Here is a 21,698-nt window from a genome sequence, read left to right on the forward strand (position 1 = left end):
ACGTTAAATCCTAATGGTTTAATAATGGTGGCAAACGTCGCTTTTTGGTTTCTCTATTCTCGTTGGTAGAGGTCCGTTCGATCGGGGTCACGTGGTAGACCGTGTTGATAGAGGAAACGCGTTACGGAAGTGCACCGCGAATACAAAAGCGGCACTCTATCGTGTGCCTTTTCGCGCGTCTCGTATCAGTCAGGGAAAGGTATCCTCGAAGAACAAAGAGATGTTTTGCGAGTCAAATACCATCGGTCCCTCCAACATCCCAGGAATTCCTCTAAATGGAGCAAAGAAACATTATACAGTTCTTCCGTTCTTGGAATGCGTCTGCTTTTGGTATCCTCTATCTCCCTTTCTCCCCAACAATTGAAGGTGATCGAACTGCTTTCCAGAACTTTCCAACTTCCGGCAACCTATTTGTTCCGCCATTCCGATTCTCCTCGACGATAAATCGCACACGTAACATTTGTCACGTTTAAATGAATATTTTCGATTAATCGATTAATTTTGCCAATCAATTTATTCTTTTCTTATTCATCAATTATCGTGCTTTCTTTTCTTTGACAAAATATAGAATCTATAAGAATTAATAATTCTTGTAAAATCTGGAATTAAAAATGTAGGAATTGTATTTATGAATTATTAAATATCTCGGAAATAGTATATAGCACGTTCAAAATTTTATTCGACAAAAAAAATGATATGTCCGATTCAATTGGGTGATAAATAGAACAGATGGATATATCTCGTATGAAACATCGTATATAAAAATCGTTCAAAATTTCTGAACGAATAAATACGAATAAAGCTGAATTTTATTTCCGCGTTTCTGGAAAGATGGAGAACATTGGCATAGAATATGGAATAATCTAAAACAAAATGATAAACGCGACAACGAGAAACATTTCTAGGTTTGCGACGAAAAACATTAATCTATTCCTTCTGAAATATTATCAGATCAAGGAAATACGAAGCGTATAGTACGTACGTAGATCCGGTTGCAACTTCATCCCCCTTTTAACTATATCAAAGTTACATAAGCTTGCGTTGTACACGTTAGTGGTATATCGAGAGGGGAAGGGAGTAGAGGGAAACGTGCACGTTCGAATAACCTGTTCTTGTATCGGCTGACTGAATAACTGCGGGCTACCTGTCAGAAACAAGTATCGACGTCGAACGATAGGGACCCGGTAAATGCACCTATGGAGCATAGTTGAGCAAAAGTATTTGTGTTTTTCTTTAGTTCCATAAAATTTATCAAACGACCCGTATTCATCCGACCGTGCTCGATACATTCGCTTATAGACGGATGGAGACGGAACCTATATCCCGCTCGTTCACGGTTCGAAGCATCGGTCCTGTCTCGACTAGTTACCATCTCGTGTACCCGACAGATACTCTACTACACACTTTCCATCGTCTTATTCCAATTATTCGAACATTAATTTTCATTTATCCCAGTCGAGAAACAAACACCGGCGCTTGGAACGTCTCATTGGTTACTCCTCTTTATTTTTCCAGGATTAAAAATAGCGACGAGAGGCGCCATCTCTCGACGAATCCATCGTAACACTTCACGGTTCGCGGTACTCAACTTTTTTTTCTTTACCGATATTACCAATCTTCGAATTTATATATTTCAAGTTTCGCTTCAGATGTAACAATTTGGAAGTGGAAGCGTGATCCATGGAGCGTGTCGGTCGCTCGTAATCCGATATTCCGGTCAGGGATAGATAAGAAAGTTCCTTCTAAAATCGGTAGTGTAATAATTATGCGAGGAATGTCATACCGGCCGTGCCACCCGCATAACAAGTGGCCCTTCCTTCTGCCCGGGAAATCATCCCACACCCGGTAGCTGTAATCTTTTCCTCGAGATGATTCATCGGGTGGAAGGTAGATTCGTTTCCTTCTCTCGTTTTTCCCTTGCCATCCTACTTCGACGCTTCGGGGCCAGACTTGTAAATGGACTTCTGGAAGTAGCAGCCTCTTGCAAACGCCGCGAGACACTGACCCGATTGTGTGCCGTAATGGGATGGCGAACTCGCTGAAATATTTCTTTTAAAGCGATCCGATTTCTTCCCTTTCGGGATATTAAAAGTTAAACAAGATCGAGTTAATTGAGTGAGAAGTTTGAAACACCGTTGACAACGATACTACCGGCTGTGAATAGAAGAGTAGTTTTAGACTTTCTTCAATCTTTTTCCTTCATTTTTCCGAATCGTATTGGCACGTTTCGATGTTTTAAGTTCGATGTAATAATGTGATATTTCATTTTTTTTTTTTTTTCATTTCAATTTATTCGATCACGGTATAAATATAATTTGAAATTTTATGCAAATTATAGTAACACGATACGAAGATTAAAATGTCAAAAGAAATATTTGTCGATATTTAATTTCTAATATTTATTAAGGCTATCGGTTCGATTCGTCAAATCGAAGTTTTTAATTAATATTTTATGCGTGAATAAATAAATTCAACGATTCGAGGATCGATCGATAAATTTGGAATTTGAAGATAAAGAGAAAGATGTTACGATGTTTTCTAAATTTTAATTTTACGCGAAGAATTTTTACATATATCGTAATTAAATCCTATTAGCGTTTAAATATCTGTTTTAATCGTCAATTACGATTATACGTTGATTTAATTAAAATTGGATCATTAATCGATATATTAAATATTACCCGACACTATCGTATATATCGGTCACATTAATATGTAACAAATGAATTAAACAAAAATTAAATTCATTTATTGCAAAATTCATTACACATTTAACTACACATGGAATATATTTTCATTTCATGTGGTTTGCCAATAAGGGAAAACGTTTGTGTTTCACCATAATAAATCGATAAACTTATTATATCGTCATTATTCTTATCACTATTCTGTCATTTCTTGAAACCATTGATGTATAAATAACATTTTGCACGATATATTTAATGCCTTGTGGTACAATGACGAGTCACAATTTTGAACCATAAACAACATATTTTTATTATACTGATCAAACTTAAACAATTTTTTTCAATAAATTTAACCAAGAGACAATAATATTTAAAAAAAAAATAAAAATGATATATTCGCGTATAATTCTTCATTAAAATATCAGACAATAAAACAATTAATAAAACCTTCTATTTTTTATTAAAAAAAAAAAGACGATCTCTGACGTTGAGATAGGAATCGATAGATTCCTTATTAACTCTCTTTATTAAATGTGACAGAACGGCGGGAGCATAAGCCTCGGAAGCTCCGTTTACCGACTACAGCTCACGGTACAGCGAATGTCAGCCGGTGATGGGTGGGCGCGAATTAGCACGATTAAGATGGTATCGCATCCGAGCGGACAGGAGAACGATGCGAAGCCGAAGAGGGAGGTAGGTAGGGTTGTTCAACCTCAAAGTAACTGGCAAGTGGAACGGCTGTGGCGCGGTTCTGTATGGGATATCTATAGAGGAGAGGAGAGGTATCCGGTGGGTCGGTGTTGGCCGGGATTACTGAAATACAGGAACGGTAAGCGAAGCTGGCTCCGGCTTTGGCCACGGCTTCGGCTTCGGCTTCGCCGGTCACCCCTGATGCTGAGTTACGTCCCACTCTATATCCCTACGACCTATTACACACGCAATACGTCCACATAAATATATCTGCCGCAAAATTCACTCGCCACTGGCCAATGCCGAATTCTCCTCCTTTCAAACATTCGTAAACATTCGTTCGATCCTGCGCACTCGCTCGTCAGTTAAGTCGTCTGTCCTTTCTTTCTTAACGATCCGCTTTTTACGCGCTTAACGTGTTTACAACGCGCCGGTGAGGTATAAGGTTTCCAGGAATCTTCTTTCTTTCTCTAAGGCTAATTTAGATATTTCCACTGCTCGCACTCGTCCTAGTTAGATACTTAGGGTTTCGCGCAGTCCAATTTCTTGGTCCCTGTCCAACTCTCTCCCCTCTTTTAATTTAACACGTTCCAGTATCCGTGCGTTTCAAGCGTCAAAGAAGTTTTCGTTGACGTCCATTTTGTGAAACAAATAACTCTCTTCAAGAACGAACACATATCTCTTGCGAACACAAGTCCTCTCCTTAGTTCTCTCGCACAAGTTTTATTTCAAAGAGACTCGATTGCATTAATTTACAACTCGAGTCAGGTCGGGGAATCGTTCGACGAATATTTCGTGCCGCAACAACGTGATCCTGGGATTCAAATGGTGCTGTGCCAGTGCCGTTCAATAGAGGAGAAGTTTCCAAGTGTAACATTGACTTTGTCTTACATTACAATTATCGATCATCCAAAAGTTTCATCCAAAAGCAACTTTGCGTCTTCTATTGATTTTAGAATAATTCTCTAATCTCTTATGGAAGATTATTTTTGTGATATAATAATCGGCGCGTTTATAACTATGTCACTTTTGATATTTGGCGACACGGAATGCGCAATGCTGTTACAGTTATTTGCATTAATTGTCAAAAGACTGTATTGATGGGCCAATTGTTCAATCGGAAAATCAATTAATATGATTGAAGTGACGCGCGAATTAACAAGCACATGATCATAGATCGTGACATTTCGAAACGGACAGATAACGCCAAATACAGGAACGTTCGTATTGTAAATTTTTATAGGAGTGGAAAATTTTGTCCAAAATTTTTATTTTGTATCGGGAGAATGTAAGTGAGGAAGTGTCATCTTTTTGCAATGCTGAATATTTTTCGATAACTTTTTCAAGTATGGAAAAATCATTTTAAAGAAAGACATATATTTGTATGCTCATATAAACACCAGATATAAATGAAACATGTTTATGTATCATTTAAAACGAAAAATCGAATTTTATCATTTTTCATAAAAAAAATATGGATAAAAATTTCAAATATTAAAAAATTAATTAATTTTTGATACTTTATAATGCAATTATTTATATTTGTTACATTTAAAGCTAACAAATATTGTATTGTCTTTTATACAAAATATGAATAGAATGAATAGAAAATTGATTAATTTTTAAATGATATTTTACATTGCAGTTATTGTTCTTATTTATATTTGCTACGTTTAACAATAATATACTTTATTTAGCATCGAGGTAAGATCAAATAATTGTAAAAATTATTTAAAAAATACAACAAAAAAAATATTTTTTTTCCAATTATCGCTTTCTTCCGTGTGCAACGCGGTGCGACACCAATTTTTAATTCTTTTCATTCTCTTTCCTCTTTTCACGGATAATCTCAGAAACACTCGATTTCTTTTTTTTTCCCTTTGCTTTTTCTCTTCATTGAACTTATATTCCACCTCATTCCTTTTTTTCTCTACCTAAAGTCATGCTTGTCTTTAGACATTTCCCGATTTCTTTTCTTCCGCGTATATTCTTTGTTCCGTCCCTTCATTTTTCCACTTGCTTCTCTCCTCCTTTTTTTCTTTTTTTTTTCTCTCTCTCCAACGTCTTACTCTTTGTTCCTACCGTTTTCAGCAATCTTGCGTTTCCATCTATTGTCTCGGAGCGTCATCGCTTCTTCTCCTTGATTTTCCCGCATCGTTCGATAAAACACGTATCTATTTCCATAGTACGTCCCGATATTTCTGTCAATGCTTGTATCCACGACGGATAAGTGCTCTTGCAACCTGTGTTCCGTGAAATGTATCCTAAAACTGGAGAGACGCAATATTTATCAATATCAATTTCTAAAAGATTTTTTTTTTTTTTTAAATCGAATATTTAAATATTACATGAACAATGTGATAAGAATTGATTTGTAAATTTATATTATATAAAAATTAATATACGATTAATTATGCTGTTATAAAATCTAATAAAGAATTAAATGCGATTAAAAAATTTGATAATTAAGAATTTGAAGAATTTATATTTGGAAATATAAATGCACGCTGTGACGAAAGAGAATAAATATACATGTAAAAGTGTTGAAAAGTACCCCTCCTCTTCCTCCCTTCTTTTTTTCCTCTGGAACATTGTTTTATCACGGCTATTTGAAATTGTATAAAATTACGCAGCCTGCGGGCTATTTGTACCGCAGTCTTGCATTGTTTGTGCATAAAATTAGAGCAGACAGTATTTTTTAACGTTAACTGCGATTAAAATTAGTTAAGAAATAGAATTTCGAACGATCTTTCTCTTGATGATATTCTAGTATTTTTTTTCTAAAAAAAAAAGAAAGATAAAGGTATAATCTTATTAAATTAAAAAATTGAAGTTTTTCTATAATATTATTTCGATATTATTAAAAATACTATGCAGATACGTACATGTATAATGGCCACACGTATATACTATTTAACTAGAAATTCTGACTGGGGAGAGTAAGTTCTCTATTGTTATGGTATTGTTATTCCGTTATTCGAGCTAGCACATTTACTATGTACATCATGTCTGAAATTCCAACGAAACACGATGCTCTTCTAGTAGTTTCATCCAAACTTGGATCGATGTTCACGGTCGTGTCGCATATTTGTTTGCAACAACTGGAAGGAAGTTAACGATAAACAGAAATGGTTGAATGCTATGCTCTTTGTCATTATATCGTGCGAATTAAACTAAATAATATCGTTGTTATATAAATTTGAAAAGAAAAGAAGAAAAGAAAACATTCTGTACTTCATTCTTTTAATTGCTTCGATTGTTTGTGCTTGATATTTTAATCGTATTATCGAATCAAGTATCGTAGTAATAAAGTGAAATAATTGTCGATAAAATACACTTTGTTAAAATATACAGTTCTATTCTACACGAAATAATATTAGTTTGTTTCAAAAAGCAATAATTTTGAAAGTTATATATAAAACAATATTATAACATATATAATTCTCTCGTGCATAGTTTCTAGGTTATAACGCGTGTACTAAACACTAACAAGATTCACAGCGAAATAATTATCTGCCAGTATAATTATTCAGAATATCCGCATTATATATAGTTTTTTTTTCACTTTAAATTCTCTAAATTCTTTATCTTCATTCACTTTCCGAAAATAATTACGAAAACCTCTTTTGTATCAACATTTACAATTACGGAAATATTCGAGATGGTTAGAGTCTCACTGCAGAGTATCCTGAACAGCCAGCGCAATCTATCTTTCTTTATGTGACGTTACTGATCTATCAAGTCACTTTATCTCGCGCGTTTATGAACTTTTTTCATTAAATTTTTCTTCGAAAGAGGATTTAAATCAAACTAATATTAACCTAAAATAAAATAACAAATCTCTCTGTATTTTTAATTACAATTAACCAATAATATCTATTATTACAAATCAATGATTTATATTACAACATTTGATTTATTTCGCTACACGAGAATCACAAGATTTAATCTTTTCTCTATTAATCAAATATCCCTTTTAAAACACATTGTTATCATCGCTATAAAAATAATAATAATAGATGAGGAATCGGATTTCGAGCAATACGTGAAAATGACGGATCTTTGATAAATTATGAATTAAAGATCGGAAGGATACTATTGGCCGATTATACGTATAATTGAAAAATTGATTTCGGATATAAATGAACATTAAGCTCAGGAATTTAATACCATTCGATGAAAAAGTAAAAGTTCATACAGATTCTCTCTCTCTCTCTCTCTCTCTCTCTCTCTCTTCGTTTCTCTTTTTCTCTCTTTGTCCCTACTCCCCTCCTTTCCAGATTTATCAGTAGGCAATACCACTTCTCTGTCCAACTGTCGAACGTAAAGCGGATTCTCCCGTTAAGCAGATAGGAATTCAGAGACGATGCGAGCGCGGTAATGCACCTCTCCTCCCCATCATACATCGGTGGCAAACGGGAGAGGAGGTGCGTGAATCGAGAACGAAACTGAATAAAGAAGGAGAAGAGATGGAATAGTCGGATGGAGAACGTCGAAGAAACGAAATAATTTTTGAGGTTAGTCGAATGAACGAATATACGAGAGATCATTCGGTCTTTGTATTTATCGTGAAATAAGAAACGTCGGTAACGAAAGGAATAATAATATTGTGGAAAATTGAATGGGATTATTTTTAATCGATCTTTGTGGTTAAACATGTGCGCGAGAAAAGTTTTTTCCTCTTCTTTCGAAACCGCACCGCTTTGATTCGGAACAATGATTCTCGAGAGAAATTCCCTAGAGGACGTGTCGTACCAACAGCTAATTCCATCGGGAAATTTCTATACCGATATTTATGACCGAACCCATTATTTCGAGATGATTCCACAAAATTGTGTGCGCAAATCAATTGCCGTGTAATTTATGATTTCGAACGGAATTATGGACACATGAATTGTACGTTAGAGAGATATAGGTGTGCAATTATGTGCTCATCGTGCACTGTAATGAGCGGACACGCATCTATCTTTTCGATTAATGTATCATCAACGTTTTAACAAATAATATTAGTACGAGATTGTAATTTAATTTCGCTACCAGGCTTGGGAAGGAATTGCGTGAATTATTAAACGTATGGAAATAAATTAATATAAATTATTAAACATTTTCTATGTGTATTATATTACAAAGATTACTTTATACGATGTACAAGTAAATATCAAATGTTTGTAAATAAACGTTACGCGTTTAATTTAGAAGATTATTTACCATTTTATCGATTCGTTATTAGGATGTTTATGAAATTTAATTCGATGATTTAATTCTTTCGTGTTCTTGACTTTTATCCATATACCATAAAGATGCGTAGATATTATTTCATTAAAGTTTCGCCTCTTGTCTCTTCATGCTTATGCGGTCTCGCAACAAGAATTTTAATTTCTCGTTTATGAAAAACTACGAGACCGTCCGGATTTAAATTCTAAAAAGAAAAACGGAGATTATAATAATTGATTACAATAATATTACCATGATAAGAGATTTTTCGTAATCCGTATTATATAAAAAAAAAAAAATAATAATAATCGCATCGAATTGAAAATATACGGAAGATAAATTCGAAAAAAAATTGGAAAATCGAATCGAATCGAATCAGCGACTTACGGTCCATCCTGGCGGAAATTGAAAAAATATTTACCGGATAATATTTTTACTGAATCTTGCGCCTGTTTCGGATTTCATCTCTAGAAATAAAATATCATATTTACTTCGTCCTGCTGAAATACATTTTTCAATTATAAGAATCAAAACCACGAAAAAAAAAAAAAACGAAAGGCTTATATAATAAAAAGATCTCTTCTTCGAATTTTTGACGAGTCTCAAATATTTGATCGAGAATTATTTACCAAGAGTGTTAATATTCGGGAGAAGGGAATCCTATTCAAACATACTCTTTCAATTGTGTAAAAACGAAAAAATGAGCCGCAATTCGTAATCGTGAAAAATCGCTTGCAATGATAAAAGTCACTCCTCGAATATTTTATCTCAAATATTTGATCGAGAATTATTTATCAGGATCAGTATTAATACCAGAGGAGGGGAGAGGAAAATGAATTTCAAATATTTGATTGGATATTATTTACCTAGGAACGGATAAAAGGATGAGTCTCTGATCTCGCATCATCGTCGTCACAGTCGAAGCGATACACGAAAAGAAAGTTTAAACATCGTTCTCGCTATCCGAACACGCATAATTACCGACAGAGCCTTACCGACCCGTCTTACTCGGCGCGCGAGTCGCCTCTTCTCTTTTAGGTTAGGTTAAAGGAAGAAACGAACGAGGCGAAGGAAAAAACAGAAAGGCATCCACCAAGAAAAGAGCAGGTTATTAAAACGTTTTCAGTCTCTTTCTCTTTCTCTTTCTCTCTTTCTCCCTGTTTCTCTCGTAGGGTAGAGAGAGGCTCGGTTCGTTGAAACAATAGCCATGCTAGCTGCCGATTGTCACCGACTTGGCGAATCTCGTCCCTACCTCGGATCTCGTTCGCTCGAATTCTGAATCACCGCGCTGTCACAGATCCTGAATGGCAGCCCGTAGAGGCGACGACTCGATGCTGCAGGAAGCTCATTAGGCACAGCTCGGGGCATTTTCTGGCCCTTGCCTCCTAGACTTCGTCAATTTTTACCCCCACCTTTCCCGCCTCCGTCTCTCCTCGCCACGCTCCACACAGAATCTGGTCGCGTACATATGTAAGCATCGAATATATATATTATATATTATATGTATATACCAAAGTATCCGGATACACGATATCGTGTATTTCGTGTTCGTCAAATTACGAGAGGATCCGCCATTATTTTATTCCGTGCGATTGTTGGTTACGTAGATACGATACGATGATATAGGTTATGTTCGAACAATATACTTTTTCCTCTATGATCGAATCAGAGTTGAGCATTAACCTGTTGAAAAAGTAACTAGTTAAAAATTTCGAGTAAAATTATTTTAAAAATGCTTGAATAACATTTATTCGTAATTATTATATAGTTGATCCGCTTTTCGTATAATCTCGGTACTACATTTTCGTAATCATTTGCGATTATTATTATTATGTTTTTAAACATAAAAACAATAAATTATCGAAATAACTTATCAAAGTAGCTTTATTCGTGATATTTCGATTATTAAATTCTGTTCTCCGTTGTCTGTGATAATGAAATAATTGAATGTGATAATTTTTTTAATCGTTTCTTTAGAATAGTTCAACTATTTTTTATCGCTTTATAGTTAGAATTCGCGATTAATCTGAATATTTGCGAATTTAGAATCGGGTGAAAAGGTTAGGTTGGACAATAAAGAATTTCATTTTGATTTCTAATTAACCTTATCAAGGATCGCCAAGGAATCGGGAGCTGACACTTTCCTAATTGACTACATAGATAATCATTATTGTCTTGACGAGTTTTCAGAACTTTCGCGGGGAATGAGATCTCGTTTTGACTATGATAGAATGTAATTATCCTTGAAAAGGGATTTCACGATCAGGGATTACGAATTGCGAAGAGACCGAGTGATAGAGGATTAGCCTCATTCCCTGTAATTAATTTTAAGAAATTTTGTTAAGATGAAATTAATAACACCAAAGAAAAAGAAGAAATTTTTAATAGAAAGTTAAGTAACTTACGTGTCGTAAAACATTTTTTCTTTTCTTTTCTTTTAAATTAAGACGAGGTTACATGAACGATTCCTGTAAATTGTTCGTCGACGAGTATCGATATGCAAAAATGTAGATGTATGAAAGTAGAACTGCAGAAAATTAATAAACAAATTTTCTTCATCACATTGCATTATGTTCTTATTTTCCATTTCTAAATTTTTGTTTATCTGCATTGGTTTCACAATAAATAAAATTATCGCTATGATAACATAACCTCAAAATTTCCGCACGAAAACATACACAACATTGACTTTCTTCTACACAACCTTTCCACACTGAATACATAAAGATATCTCGTATTATATTATATTTAAGATGTTGCACAGAATGAAATAAAGTCAAATTTAACCTAACCTAACTAAACTAAACTAAAAAACTTTTCCAGAAACATTTATATTATTGAATTCTCCTTTTTCATATATTGCACTTATTTATTTATAATAAACAATGGAAAATGAACTAATAATTAACGAAAGATTTTCACTTAAAAATTTATAAATTATGATAAATATATCTTTACACGTTAAATTACGAGAAGGAGGAAGAGAAATCGCAGAATGCACGGTTGTTACACAGGTTATGATCGATTCGAATTCTAACTAAACTAAATTAAACTAAAAAACCTTCTATTCCAGAAACATTTATATTATTGAATTCTCCTTTTTCATATATTGTACTTATTTATAATAAATAATGGAAAATGAACTGAAAATTAACGAAAGATTTTCACTTAAAAATTTATAAATTATGATAAATATATCTTTACACGTTAAATTAGGAGAAGGAGGAAGAGAAATCGCAGGATGCACGGTTGTTAACGAAACGAGATTTAGAAAGAGGTTATGATCGATGGAATTCCACGGCACGAAATCACAGTTGCACACTTATTGTCGTGGGAGCACCGGTGAGTCGAAATGCAAATTCGAGACTGGCATCTCAAACGTGGTCATTCGGTCCGCGTGTTGCGAGCTGGAAGTTTGATAAGCGAGACGACGTTGATTGGGGACCAGCTGGAGTCCAAACGACACGTTCCGTATGGATTCTGGAAAGGTCTCCCGGTTATGCGAATGAAATATAACTCGAAATTAGAACGGAGCGCGACAGAACGTTCGAAATCGTCGCACTCTTGTAATAATACGTATAGATCTTGCCTCTGATGCAAACAAACGCGCGATAAATTTGGATCTTGTAAGAGAGAATTCCGCGCTTCTAAATTTATCTACGAATTATTTTTCAAATAAACTTTTTTAATTAATTGAAATTAAAGTGAAGAAATAGGGTCGATGAAAAATTACGTCAATTAACGCATCGATTCATTTTGAAAAAAAATGGAAAACAAATTAAATAAAAATTCAATAAAAATTTTTTTTCGCCAAATTGAAATTAAACCTCGAATTTTCGTCGTCTAATCCTAAATATTAAACGGGAATAATTTTCTTTCATCGAGTTGTAATATGATACGATCCACGATGGAATAACACTCGTGGCTCACTCTTTACTGTACAAAGTTCACTACGCAGTGTATCGCAAAAGGTTGTGCAGTTTGGAAAAATAGGGAGGAAACGATCAGGAATAACGAAGCGTTTCTTAAGATTCGATAAAATGAAGGAGATTTTCGAGGATATAATTTCTTCCATTCAATCGCACCGGAAGCTCGCCTCCTCTTCGAAGGACGATGAATTCTGAAACGAAATGATGAATCGCGCTCGAAAGAGAGACAGAGAGAGAAAGAGAGACGAGGAGGATTCCGACAATAACTGAAAAACGGATGAATAAGAATGCACTCGAGTCGAGTGGCCGACTGGTCGGTGAAGGGGAAAAGAAATCCTGCTAACGAACATCCTGCCATGAAATTCACGATAGTAATTCCTGACTGAGAAGAAGTTCCGTTGCTCCGGAAAACCGGCTTCCAGGATGACGCCGGGCCAACCGTGGATTGGTGGGAAGGGTGGGGAGAGCAGTGAGAGAGCGAGAGGGGAGGAGTGGGGAGAAGAGTGGAGGGGAAACCGCATCTCCTTCGAAACGTCTCCGCCCGATTGCCGCTGGATTTCGTTCCATTTTTAGCCCTGGCTTAACGAAAACTTTGCCCCCCCTCCCTCCTCTCTTTCCTCGCCCACTTTATTACTCAGCCACGGATATAATAATTGGATGAAATTCCTCGTCATAGCTCGTCTTTGCTCACTCGGATTATTGGACTCGTTGGACTTGGGAATGCCGCTCTTTGTCCTACAATTAGAAACGGAGTTATTTCACCCGGGAAGAGGGGAGGGGAGGGGAGAGAGAGAGAGAAAAAAAGACGTAAACGTTCGTTCATCCGATGAATTTAACTTCTCCTTCGAATCTAATATAGGAGTTCGAGAGTTACGTTCCAATTGTTTTTACGTAAGGAATTTTACGTAACACGATTATTCGGACAAATTGTTTTCGATGGAAAGTTGAAAATCGTTTAAAAAAATCAAGTTTGGATTCCAGCCAAGAAAGAAGAAAACTCGAACGGAAGAAGACGAATGAAACTTTACTTAAAATGTTATATTTGTATCTCGGATGAAATCTTGATAATTTTCTTTTTTTTTTTTTTTTTTTAAAGTTTAATTATCCTTGGATGGATATCGGATGGATTGTTTTTCATCGATGAAAGGAAAGCCAAGCTTCATTACCAATTGATGGTAAATGCGTATCTATATATATAGAGGGCCACGGAAGTTGGCTCAAAAGTCTCTGTATCTCGTGGAAAGTTGGGCAGCTAGTTTGAGGAAGTCAATCCACCGTCTAACAAGACCATCAGAAGCATCGAGACGTTTCTCGTACCTTGGCGAAGGGAAGCCCAAGATTAGGGCTTGAGAGATTCGCTCATCCCGCCCGTTGGATCACGGAATCCAACTTTCGTTTCTTTTTCCTATTCTTAACCTCCCCTTTCTTTTTATCCTCTTCCTTCCTTATCTTTATTTATCCATCCGTCTATCTTCATACGCAATCGAGACTTCTTACTCAATTCTCCATTTATCATTCTCGTAGACGATATATATTTATGGAATAGCTTTCGAAAAGCTGGTATACTCTGTTACGCTTCTTTCGAGACGTTTCGTTATAATGATCGGCCGGTATGGAAGATATTTCGTGTATCATACGTGCGCGCAGTTGAAAACACAACGTTTTTACGTTTCGTTTTCGGGTGTATTATATATATTTCCCGGCCGGAGTGTAACGGCATAATCGCACAATTTATCTTGATTTTCGGTATTACTCCAATTCAATTATGGAACATCATCGTAAATAGGTGTGCACCCCGTTTCAGTGTATTCCCCCGTAGTATTCCACGATTAATCAACTTGTTCCAGTGAATGCGGTTACACGTCGGATAACATTCGATCGATTCAAATAATTCCCTTTGAAGTTGTTGACATATGAGTTGATATTCGCCGAGTCAATTATACCGTGGTCGAGTGAATTTAAGTGTTACACGCCCGTTTATACCGATACATTGATTGTCAATAACCGATGTACAACCACTATTATAGCTCGATTGATTTTCACGCTTAATGTTGCTACATCTTTGTTACACATCGATGCAAATGGGACGCGTTTTCCAACATTTTCGTCCAGTTAATATTATACATATATACATATATATATTTTTTTTTTCTTTCGAAAGATTCGAGGGGAATGGAACGCTCCGCGTTATAAATTTTTCACGAGCGATTTTCGCGCGGAAATCGCGTTATCTCGCGTCAATTTTTTCGCGGATAGAAATGAGTCGGTCGAGAATCATCGAGCGCGTCGTAGATAAAGAAACGAAAGGTGGGGAAGAATATACACGTATATATTCCAATTTCACCGTCGCTCGCGCCATCTCGCGTGAACACGTGTCTATACCTTTTTCCCAAGGATTATCCGATACCGAGGAGAATTCTATGTACCAAGGGACACAGAAAGAAAGCCCACGTCTCGCGAACAAATAATAATAAACTGGCGAATAGGCTTCGTTGTAGGATAAGATAGGCTCGAACACATAGGATCGTTGACAATATGTTACTCAGACCATGGTATTCCTTTCCGATTTTTATTTTTCTTGTTTCTTAGTTCCTGGCAAAAATCTTCTCTATTTCTTCTCTCTCTCTCGCTCTCTCTCTCTCTCTCTCTCTCTCTCTCTCTCGTTCACGTTCGGATATTATAACTATGGATGGGATGGGATGGGGTTCGATAGCTCGAAGCTAAAAAATAAATATTAAATGCAATAACAATCGTAGATTTCAGTTGTGAAATGAAATAAAATTTTCAATTTTTTTTTTCTTCCTTTTTTTTTTTTTTTTTTTTTTTTATGTACATACCCAATATATACGTATAAATCTTTTAATTAAACAACGGCATATGAGGAACGTTGTTTGTTTGCGTAAATATTTAAGTTACCTGTATATTGGCAATATAATAGAATACATCTGTGTGTATTTTTTCCCCTGTAAATATTCCATAATGCGGAGAATATTATAACAAAAAATGCATGGGGCGGGGGGGATTAAATGTTTTTCTCTTCTTAAATTTATTCAAGAGAATTAAAATTTCTTGAATCGACCTATGTGAATCTTAATTTTTTTTTTTTTTTTTTTTTCTTAATTTTCCTCACCTCGCGTGTTCAAGCCAAGAGCCGAGTTCAAGAGAGAGAGAGATATCTGAAAAATATGAATGTCGTTAAAAAAAAAAAAAGAAAAGAAGAAAAAGAAGAAAAAAAATTGGAATAATCTTCCTCCAAGAGAGGAAGATACGATTTGAAGAGACGATAAAAAGAGAATGGAACGGTGGAGAGTGAAAATCAAACTTTTCAAATATATACCCGGCCGAACCGAGAAATGTACGTATTTGTAAAACGTACGTATATTATTTGTTGGGCGTTCCGGTTGAATATTTTCCGTTTCTTCCAACATTGACAGAAAGAACGCGCGTACACTCCTTCCGGATCGCTTTATTGGAAATTCTGCTCCTTTGGTCAGCAATATCTGCAATCGTTCCAGAAAATTTATACCGCGCCAACACCGATGTAAACGCGGCCGTGTACACACGTGTATAACACGGGTGTAAATATATAACGGGCGAAGATTCGCGATCCGCATTCAATTGAACGGCCAAATTAAAAGTTTCCCAAGAGAAACTGTGTTTTCGTTTATACGCGCAATTGCCTTTTTTCCATAGAATACGTACTTTAAAGTGTTTCGTGCGAGGCCCCTCCCCACTCCTTGCTCACTCCCCACTCTCTCTCCCCACTCCACTGCCTTCCCCCACTCCGCCTTCCGATGCCGGCGAACGTTTCCCTCTTCCGACGAAAACACCGGTTTCTCCCCCCTCCTCTCTTTTTTTTCGAGTTTAAAACCCATTCCAAGGAACGGCTGAACGATCAAAAGTTTAATTTCTCGTCCAATATCATAGAGGGCTGTTTATTTGGAGAGGCGGGCTACACGTGTGCGCACGTGTACGTATACACGGGGCATATACGCATAAACGTGCCATTCTCATTTAATTCAATGACCAAATTAAAAGTTTTCCTACGAGCAGTGTTCCTCGTTGATGCACGCAATTACCATCTCCATACAATTCTAATTTTAAACTTCTCATCTCGTTCCCTATATGCCTTCCCGTTACAACTTATGCTACATAAGGTCTCGAAAGTTGGCTATTCGACAGCAATGCTATCGAGGCATTAAAAATTCGTTCAACTTCCTGTACGAGAAATACTATTGAGGTTAGGAGATTTCGTTATACGCAGAGACGGACGAGGAGGGATCATTCGTTACAGCATCGATAGCAGAAACTGTTGGGAAGTTGGAATAAGAAATTTTCTTCGTTACGTTTCATTTCATAGGTTAAGGTATAATACGGTGTAGTTTAAGGTATAGTTTGCGGTACAGTTGCTCAAAGGGATCCGTCCCATTGCGCGATGCGTGTCACTGTTCGTACGGATATTTGCATTTCTAGCAAATTTTCTAGCATTTTTTTCGACGGATTTCGATTGTTCGAATATTTGCAGCAATTTCATAATTAAATTATGATTTCAGTTAAGTGAGTATAATCTGTCTTTAAACTTCGAATATCATTTCCATTTATCACTTAACCTATCCTCAACTTAACCTAAACTTAACTTAACCAAAGTTTCTGTACAAAAATATTTATTATATGTATCGTTGAATTCACGTTTTCATATTGAATATATAACACTATTCCATTATAAACGAAACTAAGCTTAACTTAACCTAATCAGTTTCGACAAAAATATTTATATTATTGAATTCCTTTTTTCGAATATCGAATAATACACGAGATACCACGTTACAAAATAAATTTTTATAATATAAATTTTTGTATTGAACATATATCGAATATATAAAGACACTATTACGAGATTTCTCATTCGCACAAAATAAAACGAAATTGAACTTAACCTAATTTCAAAGTTTCGAGAAAAAACATTTGTATCGTTGGATTCGTTTTTTCGTACCGAAAAATACACGAGATATCTCGTTATAAAATGAAACGAAGCTTTTAGAATACAAATTTTTGTGTGTATATATTATTGAATTCTCCTTTTCGTATTGAATATATAAAGACACTATTACAAGATCATTTTGCACGAAACGAAACTAAACTTAACCTAACCTCAAATTTTTAAATTCGACAAAAACATTTATATCATTGGATTCCTTTTTTCGTATCGGATAATACATACCTTTTTAAAATGAAACGAAGCTTTCAGAATATATAAACTTTCGTCGTTTATTTTTAACGCATCGTGATAATAATTACGAAACTATTAAATATTGTATACATCATTTTGCGAAACAGAATATTTTATTTACACAAACGTTATTGATTAAAGTAGCTAACGACGAAACGTATTTATTAATCTTATTTCTTAGCGTTTGACAACAAATTGATATATTAAACGAGGTTAGAACGAAACCTAGCTTTTAACTTTAAAGTTGTAGTTTTACGTATGTCCGCGTTCCATTTACGCCGGATATGTTGGTCCATAGATAACAACTTCCGTGTTTCGCTCGCGCTATTTTATGGAATTTTTTTCGGATAACACTTTAAAAGTGTGAAGAGAAGAAAGAAGACATTTTTTTTTTTTTTTTTTTTTTCTCTCCTTTTTTTTAACAGCTTCCAAGTTATAACGCTCATTTCGTAATTTGAGATATCGCGACAATTCTCGCGAAAATTTATCCTCAAACTGGTGGCCATTTAATATCATTATTTAAAGTGAATATAAGGAGTGATCTTTCTTTAATCATTCAAATTTATTTATTTACAGACCAATAATAATATTTCTTTTTTATCTTTAGCAATATGAATTTTGTATCCATGATTTAAGTTAATATATTTTATTTATATTATTAGTTTTAGAGTTTAAAAGTTTATCCAGTATTATTTGTTGGATGAATTTCTAATTGTAACTATACAATATTCTATACGATTAATTTCAACAATAATTTCATTTGAAATTAATTTATTTTTTCTACTTTTTAGATTAATAATATTAGTTGAAAGATTTTCATTTAGTGAATTTTTTTATTATCAAGATTAAGAAAATTAAATTTGCAATTTGCAAAACAATAATTTCATTTGAAATTAATTTATTTTTTCTACTTTTTAGATTAATAATATTAGTTGAAAGATTTTCATTTAGTGAATTTTTTTATTATCAAGATTAAGAAAATTAAATTTGCAATTTGCAAAACAATAATTTCATTTGAAATTAATTTATTTTTTCTACTTTTTAGATTAATAATATTAGTTGAAAGATTTTCATTTAGTGAATTTTTTTATTATCAAGATTAAGAAAATTAAATTTGCAATTTGCAAAACAATAATTTCATTTGAAATTAATTTATTTTTTCTACTTTTTAGATTAATAATATTAGTTGAAAGATTTTCATTTAATGAATTTTTTTATTATCAAGATTAAGAAAATTAAATTTGCAATTTGCAAAACAATAATTTCATTTGAAATTAATTTATTTTTTCTACTTTTTAGATTAATAATATTAGTTGAAAGATTTTCATTTAGTGAATTTTTTTATTATCAAGATTAAGAAAATTAAATTTGCAATTTGCAAAACAATAATTTCATTTGAAATTAATTTATTTTTTCTACTTTTTAGATTAATAATATTAGTTGAAAGATTTTCATTTAATGAATTTTTTTATTATCAAGATTAAGAAAATTAAATTTGCAATTTGCAAAACAATAATTTCATTTGAAATTAATTTATTTTTTCTACTTTTTAGATTAATATTAGTTGAAAGATTTTCATTTAGTTTCAATTTTTTTATTATCAAGATAAAATTAAATTTGCAATTTTGTTATATCCATTATATTTAATTATATATAAATTATCTAGTAATTTTCTTAATCTTTAATATTTTATTATTTAATTTTCCATATTTTCCATAAATCCCTGAATTTTTTTTTCTCCATCCTCATTCATCATTTCTTGGAAACGCAATAAATTTTAAGATTTATTAACAACTGCTACACATATGTGCACATATGTTAATCTAATAAACAGTCATATTTGATATTGCTGACTAGAGAAATCAAATTTCCGTTATTTCGGTCCGGGATTTCCCTGATCCCATCATTTCACTAGTATTGGATGGAGACTCGCGCTGCAAAGGTACCCAAGCTTTCGCGTGATATACGTTATACTAAACCAAAATGTGTATTGGATTTGAATACGGAAAGGTGAGCTCGGTTATGTATCAATCTTTGCATTTAATTGATCGTATAAATAAATTACACGCGACGATTATTCGAATTATTGCAATATAATTGCAAAAGCAATGTGATTCGATTGATTTTGAGAAACAACGAGTCTCTAGAATTTTTTTCATAATTTTTCATAATTTTCATTAAATATTAAACATGATACATAAATTGTAAAATTCAATTGGCATGTAGAATCAATAATACAATATTTTAAGTGGATATAGAAATTAAATTAAAAATCAATCGAAACGGATTTTCTTATGCAGCTAAAAAATCTTTATATTTATCTTTATTATTTTTATTTAATCTCTATTTTTTATCTCTGAATATTACGTCATGCCTTGTTATTTCAGACACATAAAATCGATATTATAATAATTTGTAACAGTTTTTTCTTCTTTACGTTTGAGAGAATCAAATATACAACATCTCGAATTACATGCGAATCTATTTGAAATTTGATCGATGGATTTCCAAACTCAATATGTTGACAACTACAAGATTAAGCAAGTGATGGTGTAAGTCTGAATGGGGAGATTAAAGTGCAAAGAGAAATGTACAATACATATTAAAATTGGAAGAGACCAAACGCTATAACGTATCGAGATGGTAAAATCGGTCAGTCGTTTAAAATTCACGTTCCAGATCCGAACATGTAAAGCGAGACGTTTTAGAGGGGAACGACAACTTGTTGTTCGAAACTACTCGATTCAAAATTTTTCTTTCAAGAATAATCAATCTTCTTTTAACGCGATACTAGATGCAAAAATTAAAAAAAAATCCATATAATTCCATATAACGTGATTTATCAATTCCTTCATTTTTTTATTTTTATCAATTTCTTTTCTTCTTAAAATTTATCAATTTCTCTTCTTCCTAAAATTTATCAATTTCTCTTCCTGCTAAAATTTATCAATTTCTCCTCCTCCTAAAATTTATCAATTCTTCTTCTTTCTCAAATTTATCAATTTCTCCTCCTCCTAAAATTTATCAATTCTTCTTCTTTCTCAAATTTATCAATTTCTCCTCCTCCTCAAATTTATCAATTTCTCCTCCCCCTCAAATTTATCAATTTCTCCTCCTCCTCAAATTTATCAATTTCTCCTCCTCCTAAAATTTATCAATTCCCCTTCCTCCTCAAATTTATCAATTCCTTCTCTTCCTTATTTTCATCAATTCCTCCTCCTCCTTATTTTTATTAATTCCTCTTCTTTCTCAAATTTATCAATTTCTCCTCCTCCTAAAATTTATCAATTCCCCTTCCTCCTCAAATTTATCAATTCCTTCTCTTCCTTATTTTCATCAATTCCTCCTCCTCCTTATTTTTATTAATTCCTCTTCTTTCTCAAATTTATCAATTTCTCCTTATTTTTATCAATTCTTACTCTCCCTTATTTTTATCAATTATTTTTTCTCAAATTTGATTTCCATTATACTGTATTTGATAATATTCCTGTAATTTCAAATTAATATTAATATTTTATAAGTAGTAATTATAAGTAGAAAAAAGATTGACTGTACAGTTCATTAAATGCAATTTTATTTTACTTCCATTGTATCAAAAATTATTTATTTATACAATTCTTATATCTGTCGTGAGAGGATAAATATAAAAAAAGATTATATAATTAATTCTTCAAAAAATATATTTGTTTTTATCAATTCTTCCATCTTTTTATTTTTGTGAATTCCACTCTTTCCTTATTTTTATCAATTTTTCTTCTTTCTTAAATTTATCAATTCCTTCTTATTAATTTCGTCTCTCCACTTATTTTATCAATTACCATTCTTTTCTCTTATCAATATTTTGTTCTCATTTTCCTCATCATTCTTACTCTTGTTTTTAATTCAAAAGTTTGTGTCATCTTTCGCTTGGAATTCTCGATCCGAACATTCCATCTACTTTCTTGTAAC

At 33.5% G+C, this 21,698-nt stretch overlaps 1 protein-coding gene across 2 annotated transcripts in view; it reads right to left on the bottom strand.

Annotated features, from left to right (window-relative positions):
• Positions 1-21,698, bottom strand: part of LOC413215 (lachesin) — a 90,864-nt gene that overhangs the window by 8,832 nt on the left and 60,334 nt on the right. The window lies entirely within an intron of this gene.

The sequence above is a fragment of the Apis mellifera genome, linkage group LG8, assembly GCF_003254395.2.
Source record: "Apis mellifera strain DH4 linkage group LG8, Amel_HAv3.1, whole genome shotgun sequence".
Classification (NCBI taxonomy): domain Eukaryota; kingdom Metazoa; phylum Arthropoda; class Insecta; order Hymenoptera; family Apidae; genus Apis; species Apis mellifera.